The following is a 17,390-nucleotide window of genomic DNA, read 5'->3' as shown; positions in this document are numbered from 1 at the left end:
AGGAAGGACAAGAGACTGCACTGTGTTGTCGGCCTGCTCCTCACAGAGACGGGGCTTTCTGCTCCCATGGGCTTCAAACTCTGGGTCAGGGGTCGCAGTCTGTGCCAGATAACAGGAGCCACAATCTGTGTGTGTGTTTCTGCGTGAGTCAGTGTGATACGCTGACACACGAGATGCAATATGTTTCCACCCAGCTCACTGGAGGGCAAATGTCTTCTTAAAGGTTTCACAGGCATCTGCTTTCTGCCTCAAACCCCACAAGTGGGTTAAAGGGGTAGTCTGTCAATTTTGGAAGTGATGATCTGTCAAAAAGGTATCAGTAGTTAGTGCCTTATCAGTTGTGGCATCAGTCAGAGAGCATGGAGAAAGAGGCAAATGTTTTATCCAGGCTAATAGTTAGTCAAACAAGTGCCAGTTGGATTTTTTTTTATTATTATTATTGTTTTTCCAGGCTTATAAAACAACTCTTTCTCAAAACTAACATACCTTTGTGAAGAACGATACATTAGTGTCAGGTTTTACCAAGGAAGTGAAAAGGCGAGCAGCCGGGTGACAGACAGACTCGGGAGACCAGGATAAAAGGTAAGTGATTTTATTTACAGTGCAAAGGCAAGCAGGTCCGGATGGTGAGGTGCAGGCAGGGAGCCGCAGTGAGACCCAGCGGGGAGGATTTACAGGTGAGGTTGGCTTGGCACTTAGAGATCCGACGGAGAGTGAGGTTACCAGGTGGAGGCAGACAGACAGCAGCACGGATCAGATCGGGTGAGCGGCTCACAGAAACTCCTTCCAGTTGCGTCCAACAGGATTCCAGGAACTTCCAGAGACGAGAACTCTGAGAGTACACAGAAGACAAAATCATTAAAGCAGGACTCGAGTAACTAACTCTGGCTGGCCAAGATGCCTTTTACCCAAAGCGAGCAATGCTCCAGTGCTGATCTGATCTTCCCTGCAGCCTTAAATACCCAGCATGCTGAGGCCTTGATCTGCTGCAGCTGGAGATGATTAGAGAGTCGACCAACCAGGAGCCAGAACGAGCAACCAGGAAGCATATTCACAGAATGCCAAAATTAGCTCTACACTTTTGAATGACAATTTCTTTATTTATTTTTTTTTAAAGCAAACAACATCTGTGTCACTATGCAAATGTATATGTTCAGCATAAACCCAGGGGTCTCCAACTTTAAGAATCCAAGGAGCCACTTCCACCTCTTCTGACACTGAGTAAAATTAGTCCAGAGATGCAAAACCTGTTTGAAGATCAAAATAAAAATAAAATTAAATGGAACACTATATCAAGTTTTATATAGGCCTATATACATAGTTTTATGTAAATGCTACACATAAAAAACTAGTTTGTTCCTTTACACGATAGTAAAGGAAATATTCAGGCCCAAAATCTGTTTGCATGTTAAGAATGTTGTTTGTTGATTGTGGCCATTATTCTCCTAAGCCATAAAAGTTAACAAGAAAAAGCATGGCAACGAGCTACTGGAGTATTATTTAATCAAACTTTTCACTCCAGTTTCCTTCAATCTTCTGGAGGTGTCATTTTGTTTTCAATCAGCCCTAAATACCTCGTGATACAGACATTAAATAAAAACACATTAATAACACAAGATAAATCGACCACTCGATGCAAAAAGACAGGAGTGCTTCACTGATGCTCTGCTTCTTACTAACAATTTCAAGAATAACCCAAGTTTGTGAATTTCTTAGCTTTAATAATTGTAAAACTTTTTAAACAACTTAAAATTTGCATGTATTTATTTTACTGTGTTTTATTACTTTAAACCTTTTTATACATAAACAACTTTCTACTGTTTTGTTTTAAAGAACAAAACATTTTGCTCCTAAACTCACAATTTTTTTAGAACAATTCTAAAATGGTGTTTAAAAAGTCATTTTATTTCTTTTTTTTCCCCCAAAAAAATATGCTCTCAAATACTTTACAATAAAAAGGATTTGACATTTGATACAACTAAAAATGATCTGTATAAATTTGGGGGAATTTATGGATGTTCCTCTGTCTAAAACATCTTTGGCTCAGGGATGTTGGTGCCTGTCTCCAGGGGAGTCACGGGGAGAACATGTAAACTCCACCCAGAAAGACTGGGAGGCCAACCTGTGTGGTAACTGCTCTAATCACTGCATTGCCACGCCACCCCAGATTTATTAACCAAATATAATTTACAGTTTTTTTTCCCCACATGGCCCACTTTTTTGTATGAGTAGATGCAATGACATATTTCTTTAAGGTTTGCTGTTATAATGTTTGTCCAGCCGTGATGACAATCAGTTTCTGGTGAGATAAAGAAAAACGTGATGTTTCACAGAAAGAGTGGGGTTCTTCAGCTGGAAGGACAGGCTTTTATCTCGCAGCCTCACCATTCACATCATTGTTCAGAGTTCACCAATGGTAGACTGATGAACAAATAATACCTTACTGCATATTATGAAGGTCTTCAGATGCTAAGAATTCCACTTGAGCTCAGATTTGTGCAGAAATGTGGGCATTTTTAAAGAAACTATGCAGTATCATTAAGTATTTAAGACATTTTAAACATTATCAGCGTTTTACATGTTTAACCCCAGATTGTGGTGCTGTGTCAAGATGTCTGAGAAGAATACTTGCTCTTTGAAAGAAACAGCTCTGCAAGATCTTGATCCCTTCAAAGAGCCATAAATCCCATCTGTAGCTGTATTGAGGCAGGCTATTGACGTTCCTTATAGAATCAAAAATAATCATATATCTTACCCATTCACTTTTATGGCTTTTCACACAAAATGTGGACAGTCTGATGCTAAGTACAGACAACTCAGAAATACAGAGCAAACAGCTCGATTTGAAAGTGGTTATGCAATTTAAAAGTCAAAAAATGGGACAATTTCATATGGCAACCCTATTTTCAGGCGTTGTCTTGAAACACTATTTTTACTTTTTTCTCAATAATTCAGCTTTAATCTCAACATAATCTTAAAACTGGGAAGCAAACAAAAAAATCTTCCTAATTATTTGTTTTTCTTACTAATATGTTGGGGTAAAAAGCCGGAAGATGAAGCTTTTGTTTGTGGTTAGGGCCGTAAATGGCCCGCGGGCCGTCAGATGATGGTCACTGGGTTTTTAAACATTTACTCTGTCTCCCGCCCACGGCCTGCATCTTCTTTATTATTTTGCTATCGGAGCTTTCTCCTCCCTCAGAAAGGTTTTGGAAACTGAAAAAAAGAGAAAAAAAACGGTTTCTTCTTCTTCTTCTTCTTCTTCTCGCGATAGTATCTCGCTGAAGCGGCCGCCATATTCTGTGTCAGTATTTTGATTCGTATCTGCTGAAGTGAGGAAAAAGAGAAAAGTGAAGCGTTGCTGCGGGGAGGGGGGCAGAGGACGAGGAGCTGTCAGAAACTTGTCCCTGAGTCTCTGTCAGACCACGGAGGGCCGCGGCTCGGGCTTTTCCCTCCCTCTGACGCTGTTCCAGGGACACGCAGGCCCGGGGCCTCGGCGTCGTTGGCTCTCCTTTCCCCCGCGAGGAGCCGGACCCCGTACGGCTGCTCCGCTCTCAACTGCGCGGCCCTTCGGAGCTCCGGCGGCGGTGTCAGGTGTTGAAGGTGCCCCGGGGAGCGGCGGCGGCGGCGGCGGCTGGAAGGCAAGTTTCATTTAGTTACCGAGACTATTATTAGTTAGCACCAACCTGAACCTTTGGTGGCGTTACGTTGGAACAAAAAAAAAAAGCTTGAGAGAATCTCCCACGGCCAGTGAAGTGCGTACGGACCCGAAAGTTTTCAGATGTGGAAAAAGTTTTTGTCTACAGCAGGTAGTTGGCTTGGAGGGACCCCTGTAAGCTAACATCTGCCTAAAGTTTCAAACTTATTATCTCCAGGTATTCCTTGTACTTTAGCACTGACTATTAAGCAGCTTCATTAAAGCATTACGATGTTTTGTAGTCCATCATGTTAGCTTAATGCTACTTTTTCCACTGAGCTCTTCTTCGTTGAAACGTAGCAGAATTAGCCGTGAATGGAAACATTTAATCATCAGACCGTGGTTTTATTAACCCCCCACCCTCTGCCCGGGTGAGTTTATCACACCTCACGTCTTTGTTTATTTCCTGAAACATGGGCTTTATTTGGTGTGACAGGGAGACATGGCAGTGTCTGCCGCTGTAACATGTTGTCCCCTCCAATAACATTTAGCCTCCGAGCTTTAAACTTAGAGTGGTTTTCGCCTTGCACAACAAGTTGAACTCATAACTCAGAGTATCTCGGGCTATCAGAGAGTTCTCTAACATGTTTCTGGCAGTGAGTTAAACATTTGTGACAGATAGGACTGAGGCTGATTTAGTTGGTCTTGTCCTTTTTGCACGCCTCCAATATGACAGCTCAGTTGTTGTTCTCGGTGTTGTTGGATTGATATGTTGGTCCAGAGATGACCTGTCAAAATGCTGCCCTCTTTTGTCATGCAAAATGTGTGTTTGTGATTGTCCCTCGGTTAGCAATATATCTCATGAAGCCCTGGACGGAGGTTTATGAGACTTGCAGAGCGTAATCAGTAGTCAGTCCCTCCAGGATTTCGCAGGCATATTTTGTGATTGTTTCGGGCTAAAAAGCCTGATTTCACGGGGCATTTTCCTAAAAGTTGCAATTTTTTTTTTTACTAAAATAAAAAAACCCCATAACTTTTAATATATAAACCAAAAATACTTACTAGTTTTGTAAGCTAATTCCCAACAAACATTGACATTATCAAAAGGTGCTTTATTTGGGAACTTTGATAGCTTATAAACTGACATTCATGAGCATTTCTGGATTGTCCCTCGTCTGCAGCTCTCCTCACATGTTTTGCAGACACAAAGTGTTTGTCGATGCGTTTGTGTTCAATGATTACACTGCAGGACGTGCAGAACAGCTACCCCCCCACTCTCGTGCAGCTGGGTAGGAAACTGATTTGCGACCGCAGTGAAGTTAGTTTTAAGTTGGATGCTGGATATTCGTGCTCCGCGGAGTTAGAGGCATCTAGCTCACGGCTGACCCGAAACAGGAGCGCTAATGTCGGCCAGCCAATGCCAATGCCGGCCCCTTCTCTCACGCGCGGTGGTTCACTTAGGGACGGCTAAGTCAGCCGTGAGCTAGATGCCGCTAACTCTGCGCAGTGCGTATATGCAATATCCAACTTAAAACTAACTTCACTGCGGTCCCTTACTGAAATCTTGGTGGGCAAATGTGAAGCATTAGCGCACATTTTGGCTTCGGTCGCTGCTCCTGCAGGCTCCCGGCATTCTGATGTTAACAGGATGTGATGTCACATCTCTTCTTCATGAGTTATTTGGGGTTATTTTGGTTAAAGTTGCGGTGTTTTGGGAAAAGTTTCACAAAGTTGCGATTTCGTGGGGTTTGCTTGATTTTGCGCTAATAGTTGCGATCGCAACATCGCAAAATTCTGGAGGGTCTGATTAGTTGTGCATCTACAACTTATTAACTTTTGGAAGAAAACCCAGTTTAAGGAGCCGGCCACAGCTGAGCGACTTTAGAAAACACAAAAATGGCTGTAGCACCGTTGACGTTAGACATAAAATTTAATGCGGTAGTAGCTGAGAGTCATTCGCAACACAAATGTTGATATTGCATGAAATCGCGCACAACAATATTTTTAAGATTTCAGGTTTTAGTAGAAGATGGCCACCACAGCCAGCTGATTTGAGAAAATGCAACAGTAGCTATAGCTCTGTCAATCTTACAGATGCTTAGCCAAAACTTGGCGTGGTAGTAGCTGAGACTGATCCCCATCGCGTATTCTAAGAGCCATACACTGCACCACATCTTTGCTTAAAACTTTGGCTTGAAAGGCAGCGGGCGATATGCATTCCTTCAAAGCATGCTAGGCCTTTCATTTTACGTTTGTGTCCTCTAAAAGTGCCTGGATGGATTGGAGTAGGCGAGTGGTGGGGTGTAGTACAATATGACTTATTTAAAACATGTCCAAAGATACAGAAGTTTAAAAGTTGGGACATGCTAATTAATTCCCTGTACTTTTTTTTTTTTTACTGTGTGTGTTTGTGAGAGAGAGAGAAAGAGAGCGAGAGATTGCAGCCTAATTTCACAGGATTATTACCGTTGGCAACCCTTACCCGCCCTCATAATTTTACAATTCTAGGTAGTTGTAGCGTTTGGATTTAGCGGTACTGTGAAACCCCTCAAGGTCTGCTCAGGCTGACTGTGTTTCTTAGACTCGTCTTTATATTCACATAAATACCAGGAAAAAGATGTAAAATGTTGTTTGCGGCTGGAAAATAAGTTAAAGGGAATCAGTCTGTGTTCTATTAGCGTGTTGTTGTTTTTATTTAACAATCTGCTGGCTTTGTTAGCAAAGACAACTTCTTACTAATTGGCATTTCATAATCTACTGCATGGGGATGTATTGGAACTGAATTGACTGTATTTGTATTTGAATCTGGTTCTGGATTGGTTTCATGATTTGGACTTGTTTTTTTTCTGTACAGTGCTCTGATATGACTTTTGTTGAAAATTGTGGCTATATAAATGAACTGAATTCAATTATGTCTAAAACTGACAACAAAGAAGCTAAATTAACTTTCTGACATGAAGCTTTAAGGTAAAAATTGAAATCCCACTGTTAAAGGGGCATCTATTTTCTAAAAATGAGGCTTCTTAATGTAACTGGTCCCTTTGCAGAGATTGGTTTGCCTTTGTGTTGATCTGAAACTCCAGAAGAGCTTTGAATCTCGTCTCTGTCAGCCTCCTTCTGCTTACAGCCGGAGTTGTGCTGTCACAGTAAAACTGAGTGTGTGTGTCATTCATTAGCAGCTTGTGCCTGCCTTGACTTGTAGTCAACACTGCATTTCCTGACCAATAGGCTGCCACAGCCCACTGTTTATAGGTGCAGAGCCCTAACTGAAACCATGTGTGCCTGGAGCTGGGCAAACATGTTGCCAGGAGACCTCGCTGATTTGTTGCCCTTCTGAGACTCTGGAGGAACTGTTCAGAGCTTGTGTGATAAGTGCCGAGTCAGGGATTTTGTGTTGAATCGAAGGCTGCTAATTGTTTGATTAGGATGTTATGATGTTAAGGCTAACAGGCTAAATGAACTCTAAGATCACCTAGCTAGGTGTTGCATGATGTTATGCTCACCGCCGAAAGCAAAAGGCAATAATGGTTTTGTCTCTGTGTGTATATTTGTTTGTCTGTAAGGTTACAAAATGTCTCATGAACCACTGGATGGATTTTAATGAAACTTTCAGTAAGTAATCTTTAGATGTACATCTACATCAGATTACCCTTAAGAGCCAGTCCAATACAATGGGGTGTAACAAAATCTCATGGCATAAGGTCTTGTGAGACTATAACATCACAGGATTTCTTGTTGAATTAAAAAAAACATCTCATGGCTTTGTCTGGTGAAAATAGAACTGAAGGTGTGTCCACCACTTCAAATTGTTTGCGTTTCAGCAGTTCACAAACAAGTCCGACACTAGGCACATGTGACATGTCCCTTAATCTGTGTTGTGGGTGCAGCTTCCCCTGCATCTCCTGCAGCCTCTGCAGTTATGTTCTGAGAGGAGGAGTCTCTAGCCACTTTCACAAAACACTTCAAGCTGGGACTTGGACGCCTTCTGGCTGCCTTGGTGGTGTGATTTCTGAATGGACCGAGGCGGCGAGGACGGTCAAAGCCACCCAACCCTGATGCTCCTTTGTGCTGTGATCAATGTAGTAACAGAGCCGAAAAACGGTTCACATGTGGACAGATAAGTTGGCTTTGTGGCTCAATAATGTGATGACGTGATGACATATGATCTTTGTGACTTCCCGATCATAGGATTAAACAACAACAAACAGATTTATTACTGAGGGGAGAACTAATGATGACACAGCAACTTTGCATTTAGTTTAAAAAAATTTTAATCACAAAGAGAATCACTAAACTGAGTTCACGTTTTGAAAACGATATGAGGGAGACATCCATCACACATTCAATGCGTTGCACTCCACGTCAACACAGCTGAGTTCTGCTCCACTCCTCATTTGGTTCCACAATGCTCGCTTCATTTCTGAAAGCTCACTTTGCTTTGGGATACGGCCGACTCCATCTGTGATTTATCAACAGCCAGAGGCAGGATAAAGACGGACGGACTGGTCTTTACGGACATTTTATAGCACTGTTTGTGGAAGAGCCTACTGTTGCACATTTATTAAAAACAGATCAGACTTAGTGCTAAGTTCCCACATTAATTTGTTGACTTTGAAGCTGAAAAAATAAAGTTTTAACTTTTTTGTTTATCTGTCTGAGTTGAGAGATAAAGAGTCGATCAGACTTGTGCTGTTCAGTAAGAAACCCTCACCCCCTCCACCTAAGCTCTTTGTGTTCATTAGTGTGAGCAACTTTTCTCTGTGACAAAAATAAACATAAAATCACACAGACAACTTTCACTTCAGTCAGGCCTTAGTTTTCACAACTCATACTGCCAAACGGCTGACAGAGCCACAACACAGCTACAGAGTCTCTGAATTTACTTGATACAGAAAATCTTTTTGTTTTGTCTAGTAAAAAAGTGATTAAAATAGAAGACGTAAGAAATTAAGTTTTTATTAAAAAACACCAACTTTGTTTTGAATGTATATTGAGAAGAGTTAATGTCATATTTCTGTGTGAATATTTTGACTCAAGAAACATGAAAAAAAACAAACTAATTTATTTAAAGAAATATTGGGGCAAAAACAGGTTGGCTGCTGATCAGGTTTTTAGTTTTAGTCCTTTGTGAAAATGAGTTTGACTCGTCTTTAGTTCTAAGATCACTCAGTTTTACTGAAAAGTTGGAAGTTCGTGTTTAGTTGAAGCACCGCTTGAAGGTCTGAAGAAACTCATGAAGTTCAGACAGTAGAGATGCCAGTCCAACTCTAAATTGTCTGAGAGATGTGTCCCGGGTGTCCCCTGCCTCTCGCACAGAGACTGCTGGAGATAGATACCGGCTCCCTGGGACCAGGAAAGGAGAAGTGGGTAAAGAAAATGGATGGATGTAGATTCCTGTTTGAGTTTATAGCAAAAGCTTTTTTTATTGTTAAAATCTTGTTCAGTTCTCAAGAAATGAGTGTCCCCTTACACTACTACAATTCTAAATGGATGCCACAGCCAGCAAACCTAGGAAATGGCTTTAACTCAGCTAATTTTAAACATATTAAGCTTAAGTTTGTTGTGATAGTAGCTGAGGGTCCTCCTCAACACATACTCCAAGGGCTAATACATTTCATTAAATCTTGCAGTATTGTCTGATTGTGCATAACGTCCTTTCCAAAGTTTGACCAAATCAGCTACAACTCCATCCAATACCTCCGATATCTCATCATAACATGAACTGGTTGAAAACTCTGGCAAGAAAGGATGGCGGGCGATATGCATTCCTTTAAGGAATGCTATGCTTTTAGTTGATAGATATGAAGAATCTGGCTTGATTGTTGCATTTGCTTTTGTGTAATAAACAAGCACTGAAGTAAGACTTGTGTTTGAGAGCATTTTGGACACACCAAGTTTGTGGTATGTTGCTGTGAGGACTGTGCCAACATTCAGATCCTCTTTCCTGTAAAACCTGTTTACTGATTTATGTTTTGCAGTTTGAACAAGTTATCCTTACCAAGAACTGCTTGGTTACAACGGGAAGGGTAATTATTGCATATCTGTGTGCTTGGAGAGAACAAAAGTTCTTGTCATTATTTTCCTCCCTGTTAGTAAAGTGTCAGCCTATAAAAATATAGATGCTAATTGTAAGTCATGTCGGTGAAAGGGAGGGATCCATCACATACCCACTGCTGCAGACTCAGGAAGAGGACTTGATGTTTTTTACCCTCCCCCCCTGTCAGAAAGGGAGGCTCTTACTGGAGCCCCCCTCCCCCTGTTGACTTCTCCACTTTAAATGGAGGCTTCCATTACACATGCTGCTCGTGGTCCTCCTCTGTCTGAGGGGTAGAATGCATGTGCTGAGGCAGACTCTGCACAGTCCACTGGACCGGTTCTGTGTCTGCAACCAGATTGCGGTATGCACGGCGGTCACAGTCAACGGAGGAGACCCATTCAGACCAAACAACTGTAGGAACTCTCCGAGGGTCACGGTGTCTTTGGAGCTCTGTGCAAAACAGCATACCTTTAAGGGCTTTTTATCACTTTAAAATATAAAAATCGATAATGTTTTTGCCTGTGCATGTGTCTGTCTGTTAGCAAAATATCTTATGAACCACTAGGAAATTTGAATGAAACTTGCAGAAAAATCATAAATAAAATAATTTGGTAAATCAAATCAAAGTTTTTTTGTTAAATGTATATTTTTTCGATTACAGTAAAATGTGATTCATTTCGTTTTGTTGAGTCGGGGGGAAGGCCTGGGCATTGCTTTATTTTAGTAGCCTCTTATCCCTGTTGTACTGCATTTGCACTTGCATTTATCTAATGTGGGATCTTCCTCAGTAAAAATCATCCTGTGCTAGTTGAGATTAGCTCATGGCTTTTTGCAGAAACGATTTAATTTTTGAGTGACTGATTGTCTGGTTTCCAGTCAAGTCAGTCAATCAGTGCATCACTTGAAAATTATTTGAATTAGTTCCTATTTCTTCTTATATTGACTATTATGCAAGTTCTGTCAGTGTACAAGAAGCTGATCAAGAGACAGAAGAAAGATGGTCATCAGGAAAAACTGGTTTCAAAGAGAACAACATGGCTGGCTTGTCATCTTATCTTGATAACTAACTGAGTAGAGCCAGAATCGTCTGCAAAATGTGACTGTTATTTTATCAGATCTCCCTGTGCTGCTAGTGACGGCTGTTTTGCAGCTTTCCTCTCTGGTTTGTCAGGATGATAAGAAAAGGCTTCGTACTAACCTGAGGAACTGAATAATGATGGGTAGCTTTTCTGAAACTGACCGACGCACACTCAAAAGCTGAAGCAGAAACAAATGGATGGAAGCACATCGTCTAATTGTATTTACAGACTATGGTTCAAACATTGGCTAGCTTTTAAAGGTTCAGAATATTTATGTACTGTTTGTTTAGTGAAGGTAGTGGTTAATCATAATCTACTAGAGTGCACAGGCTCTATCTTAAATACTGCATCTGTTCATCATTACACCAAAACAGTGTGTTAGTTTTTTGTGTTTTTCAGTAAAGGTTTATTGAATGATTACTTTTTGCCACTTTGTTCCTGACTTTGCATGGTATGACTGACCAGCTGTTTCCTGTCTCAACTGGCATTTACTAAATCACTGTCAGTTTCCAGTGATATTCCAGACATGATCAGAGATTAAAGTAGTTTTTGTGTCTTTTCAGCGTCAGGTTTGCTTCCCTAGTGTGAAGAATTTGGGCTCGTCTGTGCATCCTGTCATCCCTGCTCAAATCTTTTGTGTTTTGGTAGCTGATTCAGCCGTGTGTCCTTGTGAGTCCATTTGATTTCCTGCTGAGTGAATAGCATAGACAATGGCATAGACAATGTTCTTTGACAAAACCTTCCCACATTAAAGGGGTAACACTACAGTAAACACTGATCTGATCTTCCTGAGTTGGTAAGCTGCAGGAGCTGCCTAAATGACTCGCGTTTCATTTCAGTTCAATTTTACTGCATTCATTTGTTTTGGACTGAAATTTTTCTGACAGTTGTCTACGGTTGCATATTGGACTGACAATTTCAAGCTGACTTTTACTTCAAAATATTTATTGAATATATATTAACATAGTCTTTTTAAATCAAACTTTTAATGTCAGAGTAAAATTTTAAAGTTCCTGCATTATTTATACAGAGGAACAAAATATTGTAGTTGAGTTTTTTCTGTGTTGTGCATCTCTAGCTGCTTAGCATTTGTTCAGTTTTCTTGCATTTATTATCCACTGAAAGGCACCAACTGATCCCACCAGATCTTTGTTTAAAACTTTATTAACTATTGGAGTCAACTGTGTCTGTCAAATTATTTCATGAACCAGTAGACAGATTTTAATGAAACTCTCAGAAAGGAATCATTGTATGTTAACGCAATTCAAGATGGCACCACAGTTAATTAACATTACCCAACAAAATGGCAATAGTTTTACAACTATTGAGCTTAGATTTGAAGTAGTAGTAGCTGAGAGTCAATAACAACATGTATTCTGGTCGCTAACAGATCCCTCCGTCATTTCTCAATATAAGATGATCTTAGTTTAAGGCCTTGTCCACACAGAAATGCTGTTTCCAAAATTATCTTTATATTTGCCACTTCTAATGCTACACAAAAATGCACCAAAAACAGGAACAGACACTCCAAAATTACAAGAGAACAAGGCGAGGATGGCAAATACACAAGCAAAAATTAAATCCTGATTCATATTGCAGGGTTTGCCCCAGTGTATTATAAGCCTGGTGGGCCGCCAAGCTTTGGTGACCCGGCCGCCAGGCTAAGCTCTGCTTGTTTATTATAAATACGTCATTTTTTTTAAACATGTTTTTTTTTCCACCTGCACTCTCAAAACCGCTACCTTTATCTACCTCACTGTGCGAGGGTACGCGCGCCAACAGTGACGCAATCGCACTGTCCCCGCCCCTGTGCAAAGGTCCCGTGCGGTGTCACATTGTGCACCTTTTATAACTTGGCGCCGACTGCGCGTGCCGTGCTCCATTCATAATGGATTCATAATTTGGTGCTCTAGCGGAGCTGGTTCGTCTGTATCAGTGCGGAGCCCTACGTGACTCTAATGAGCCCTGAGGCCGAGCCTCCTTCAGCTACAGCTGGAGTTAGCTCGTCGTCGGAGCTACAGCAGGTTTGACCAACAATGGTTAGTTGAGCTAAAATTCAGCTGGTGGCTTTACAAGACCGAATATGGTAAGCATGTTTTGTGCTTAGTGAAATTATCCTTGTTTACCATAAAAATTATGCTATTTTATTCAGCATTGTTTTGTTTTGTTGTAGTGATCCAACATGCAGCCTGTGCCACAAAAAGCACAGTACAGTACAGCATCTGTCTGTTTTTCAGAGTTCTCTGTTGTTATTCATTGGCCTTGATGTGAGACGTGTGTTGGTGCTTTGCTTGCACTTTTTCATTTATGTTAATTTAATTTATTTGTAAATGTGACTTAAATTAGGATTAAAATTAAGTGCAAACAATTAGGATTTATTTTAATTGTATTTTTGTTTTAAAAAGTATTTCAAAAGTGCCTTTTTGTAAAGCTGTAGTTTTACAGTATATCACATAAAAATAGCCATATTTTCAACTTTCCTGTCAACTTTAATCTTTTATTTTTTACTAAATCACGATCGGCCGGTGAATGGCCACCTACCACGGGGCTTAGCCTCTTTTCTGGGGGAAACCCTGTAGTGAATTGTTTTTTTGTGGACTGATAATGAAGTAGAGCATCTACTTTGTGTCACATTAATTAAACTATTAATGAGTGGGAGTCGTGTCAGTCTAATGGACACTTAAGGCAAAATATCCACCGAGGGACAGCTGGAGTGAAGGATTTTCCTATTGAAGGATAATGTGTTAAAGTATCAGGCTTTTTTACACATAAGTGTCAGGATTTCAAAACTATTCCCATTTCTCACATTTTTAAACGTATAAATTTGATGCATATTGTAGATCTTTTACTGCACACACACACAGTCTGACACTTGGGGTCATAGGTTAGGTTAGAGGTGGGTCTGTGACATTATTGTTTTCAATGTGTTTAGGCTGTCCACACAAAAGCACAACAGTAGCATTTAAAGAGTTTTTCACTCTGGAACCTGGTTTCTAGAAACACCAATTTGGGGCTCCGAAAATGCTGTTTCCGTGTAGACACATAGCTGAAATAATAAAACACTTTGCACATTCACAAAATGTTGTTCTTGTGTGGACAGGGCCTAAAACAAGTGTGCGGGTGATATGCCTTCTTTCAAGGAATGTTTGTTCATTTATTTAGCTTCTGTTCAATTAAATTTGCGATAAGAAAAATATATCTCTTAAGTTTTGTGCATATGCAGCAGTTTGTAGTTCGGTTGGGCAGTATGAACCAAATATCCCTTCATATCCATCTATAATTCAGACATTTGTTTAGCAGACAGAATGAGGAGCCAAGTTTTACTTGTCAAACTGACGAACTACATATATAGGTGCTGCAGAACTAATGTAGATAAGGAAATGAAGATGCATGGGGATTAGGTAATGTCTGATAAAAATGTTAAGTGTTTGACAAATGTGTAGGAGAAATTTGTGGAGTGTTTTAAAAGACAACAGCAACATAACCCAAGCAGAATGTGACCTGATCTTAAAAACAAGTTAAAAATCTTCCAGTCTTGCAATGTGTGTTTCCATTTTTATTTGATTTGGAAAATAAAGGTAAGTCTCACTGACAGTTTCCATTTCTGCTGGCTAACACATTGTTTCCCTCTCTAGCTTCTAGTGTCTTTAAACAGTTGCCTTTTAGGGCTTATGGATATTTTAGATGATCACTAACATATAATATTGCCTCGTTTAAAAGTCAGGGCCATTGGCCACCTAGATGGATGTGATGACAATTTTTAAATCACCCTTTGAGTTACAAAATCATTTATCAGTATTTTGCTCAGTCTATATGGAGTGTGTAATTGTAGATTATTTTTTTAGACTTTAAATGTCTTGTCTAATTTTTGTAGCAAACGTTGACACCTGACTGGTGAAAGATTCAGTTGACCTCTTCTTTCTTTTATATGCAATAGTGAATCAAGTTATTCCCATTCTAAAGTGAGTTTGTACTCCGTCCCTTCTCCATCCTGATTCCCTTGACCTGAGCTTTGGGGTTTTGTCTCCAATATCTTTTTATTTTTCTACAGTGTCTCCGCTTTTCCTAAATGGACACATCCTGTCACAGACTGCACAGACCTTGAACTGCTTGGGCAGGACTAATTCCTCAAAACTATCAGGCTGCATTGAAGCACACTTAAAAGAACCAATTTAACCAAGGCCACCAAGGAAAGTATACTATTTACACTCCACATTTTAACAGGATGACCATATGCATTTGATAGAGGCGTTACTGTACAATTATTATTGTAAATGACGCATTATAAGGTTAACTGTGTAGAAGCAGCCTGACTGAGTTCTTTAGCATCAGGGCCAATGTTACTCTGTATTTATTAGAAATATTCACAAGAAAGATGCTTCATGTTATCAAAATGTTTCTGATGTCAGAACCCGAGCTGAATATCAGCTGTACACTGGTTTCCTTATCCATGTTATTATAGGTGCTTTCAAACCACAGGGACCACTTCACAGTCCTTAAAATCGTTTGAAGTAGTTGGCATTTTTTTTTGTTTTGTTTTTGTTTATGTTTTCCCACACTGCCTTTGCTGTGGCCATATGCAGTTGTGTATTGGGTTTGTTTTTGCTCCTGCTTCAGAGTTGGGACTTCCTTGGCTTAATTAGGATTTGGGTTATGTAAAGGGATGTGATTGGTCCATATGTGAGTGTGTTGATTTTTCTGAGTAAACTGAAAGCCCTTCCATCCACTGCACTATAAAACTGAATTAGCACAACTAAAGTAGAAGCTACTTACCTGTCGCTGTCTTTTTTTTTGTCACGCTCTTTCAAACTCCACTTTAAAAATTAAACAAAATATTCACATCTCTAACTGTGACATCCTCTATTGTTGTTGTTGGTGACATGACCGTGCTGACCATCAGCCAAGTGTTGTGTAATCACAGTGTTCCCCTGGTGGTGCGAAAGCAAACACAAAGGTCCTTATAATCACTACATAGTGGGACCAGCATTCTTTATAACCCTCTGAGAATCCTGGCATCTGTTTGGTCTGAAAAGGCCTATTGTAGTTAGGTGCATGAAATATATGTCACATCTCATTTCAAAATCAAACATACAATATTATTTCATTTAAACATCATGGATATTTAATGTTTGATAAAGTATTACCATCTATTTTTGTGTACAATTGCTGCTTTTTCAAAACTGTGGGATGTTTGGAGTTACAACTGATTATAAAATTGTCAGTAAAATACAGTACCTTTGTCATTAGTGTGTTAAAACAAATGACAAAGTCTCAACTACAGCTGCTAATAGTTAGCAGTTAATTAGTTTTTGGAGACAAAAATAGAATGACCCCTGAATTGTTCAGTGAAATGAATTCAAAATAGCTGTCCTGTATAGTGGCACTTGTAAATCAGACTCACACATTGTGAAACCATTAAAGGCAAGCTTTTCATGCTAATGAAGTGTTTTTAACAGTGGCGGCTGGCCAATAGCGGGCGCAAGGGCGCCGCCCCACCACTCACATTACCTTGAATAAGACGTAAAGAAAAAAAATTAAATAGTAAAATAAAAATATTTCGAAATATATGTATATATATATTATAGTTAATGATAAGTAAAGTTGTTTAGTTCTTCGACGTTGTCTGATTGGTGACGTATTTCCGTCACGGGGCGCAAAAATCTTTGTCCATAGACTCCCGTTAAAAGTTGTACATGCGCAGTAGCTCCTCTTCAGTACCTTTGGACCATTCTGGGCGCACCTCTCCTGCGCCCAGAGCTGAATGCAGCTGTGTTTAGATTTCACCGCCTCCCGCCGCCGGAGCGTGGGACTCCCGCCACGGGCTGACGTCACAACTGTCTGTCATAAAGTTCACCTGATTGAAAAGTTGAGCCGCGGGTGAGCTGCTTTTTATTCAAAGACAACAATAAATTCATTACATGACTAAGTTACATAAACAAGGTAATAAATAAGTTCATAGTTAATAAAGTTTAAGAAAATTTATGCTAAAATCTGTTAGAATGTTTGGTTTTGAATTCTAATCGGAGTGAGACATCTGATCTTCATTATATTGTACGTGCAGAATACGTGACGTAGTGAGTGCTCTTACCATAAAACAAGCTTTGACGTATTTTCTCTGGTAAAGTTGTGAAAAATAAGGGAGAAAACAGGTCTTATAAACGCTAAATGTGTCCTACAGGCTTGTGCCTTGGGAGACCTCCGTCTTTGTAAGTATTGGTGTTCAGGAAGCACTTGTGCATATGTACATTATAATTATATAATGTTGCTTTTGTTGTTTTAATTCATGTAAATACACTGGTGTGATACCTTAGTATAGCGTTTCTCAACGGGGGCGTTGAGAGGATGACGGGGGGCGCTGGCAGCAATATTTTCCCAAAGGGGGTGTTGATATTCTTTTGGGGGGGCGTTTGCTTGAAGGTACAGTTTACACCAAAGATTTACAACAATATCAGTTTAAACTTTGAACTACTTGCAAAAATATTGTGGCCTAAAACATTAAAACCGGCACAGAACTGCAGCTGTATCGATGGTGTTTCTCTTCAGTGCAGCTCCGTGCTGCCTTCAGGAGAACGGGACATCAGGATGTCGTTTTTATAATTTCTCCCACATGGCAGTTACTTTGTTAACTCTGAGAAAAGAA

At 40.1% G+C, this 17,390-nt stretch overlaps 1 protein-coding gene across 3 annotated transcripts in view; it reads left to right on the top strand.

Moving 5' to 3' along the window:
- Positions 1 to 3,021: 3,021 nt before the first annotated feature.
- The window catches only part of tab2 (TGF-beta activated kinase 1 (MAP3K7) binding protein 2), a 70,376-nt gene continuing 56,007 nt past the window's right edge, over positions 3,022 to 17,390 (top strand). Inside the window, exon 1 of one of the 3 annotated variants that reach the window (XM_017434120.3) lies at positions 3,022 to 3,638. The gene's annotated coding sequence lies outside the window, so the exon portion shown is untranslated. Of the gene's footprint in view, positions 3,639 to 14,820; positions 14,941 to 17,390 lie in introns of those variants that run through there. The other 2 variants (XM_017434119.3, XM_037981715.1) reach the window with 2 other exon arrangements.

The sequence above is a fragment of the Kryptolebias marmoratus genome, linkage group LG19 (genome assembly GCF_001649575.2).
Source record: "Kryptolebias marmoratus isolate JLee-2015 linkage group LG19, ASM164957v2, whole genome shotgun sequence".
Lineage (NCBI taxonomy): Eukaryota > Metazoa > Chordata > Actinopteri > Cyprinodontiformes > Rivulidae > Kryptolebias > Kryptolebias marmoratus.
The sequence above is the reverse complement of the archived record's forward strand: the minus strand, read 5'-3'. Positions and strand labels throughout refer to the sequence as shown.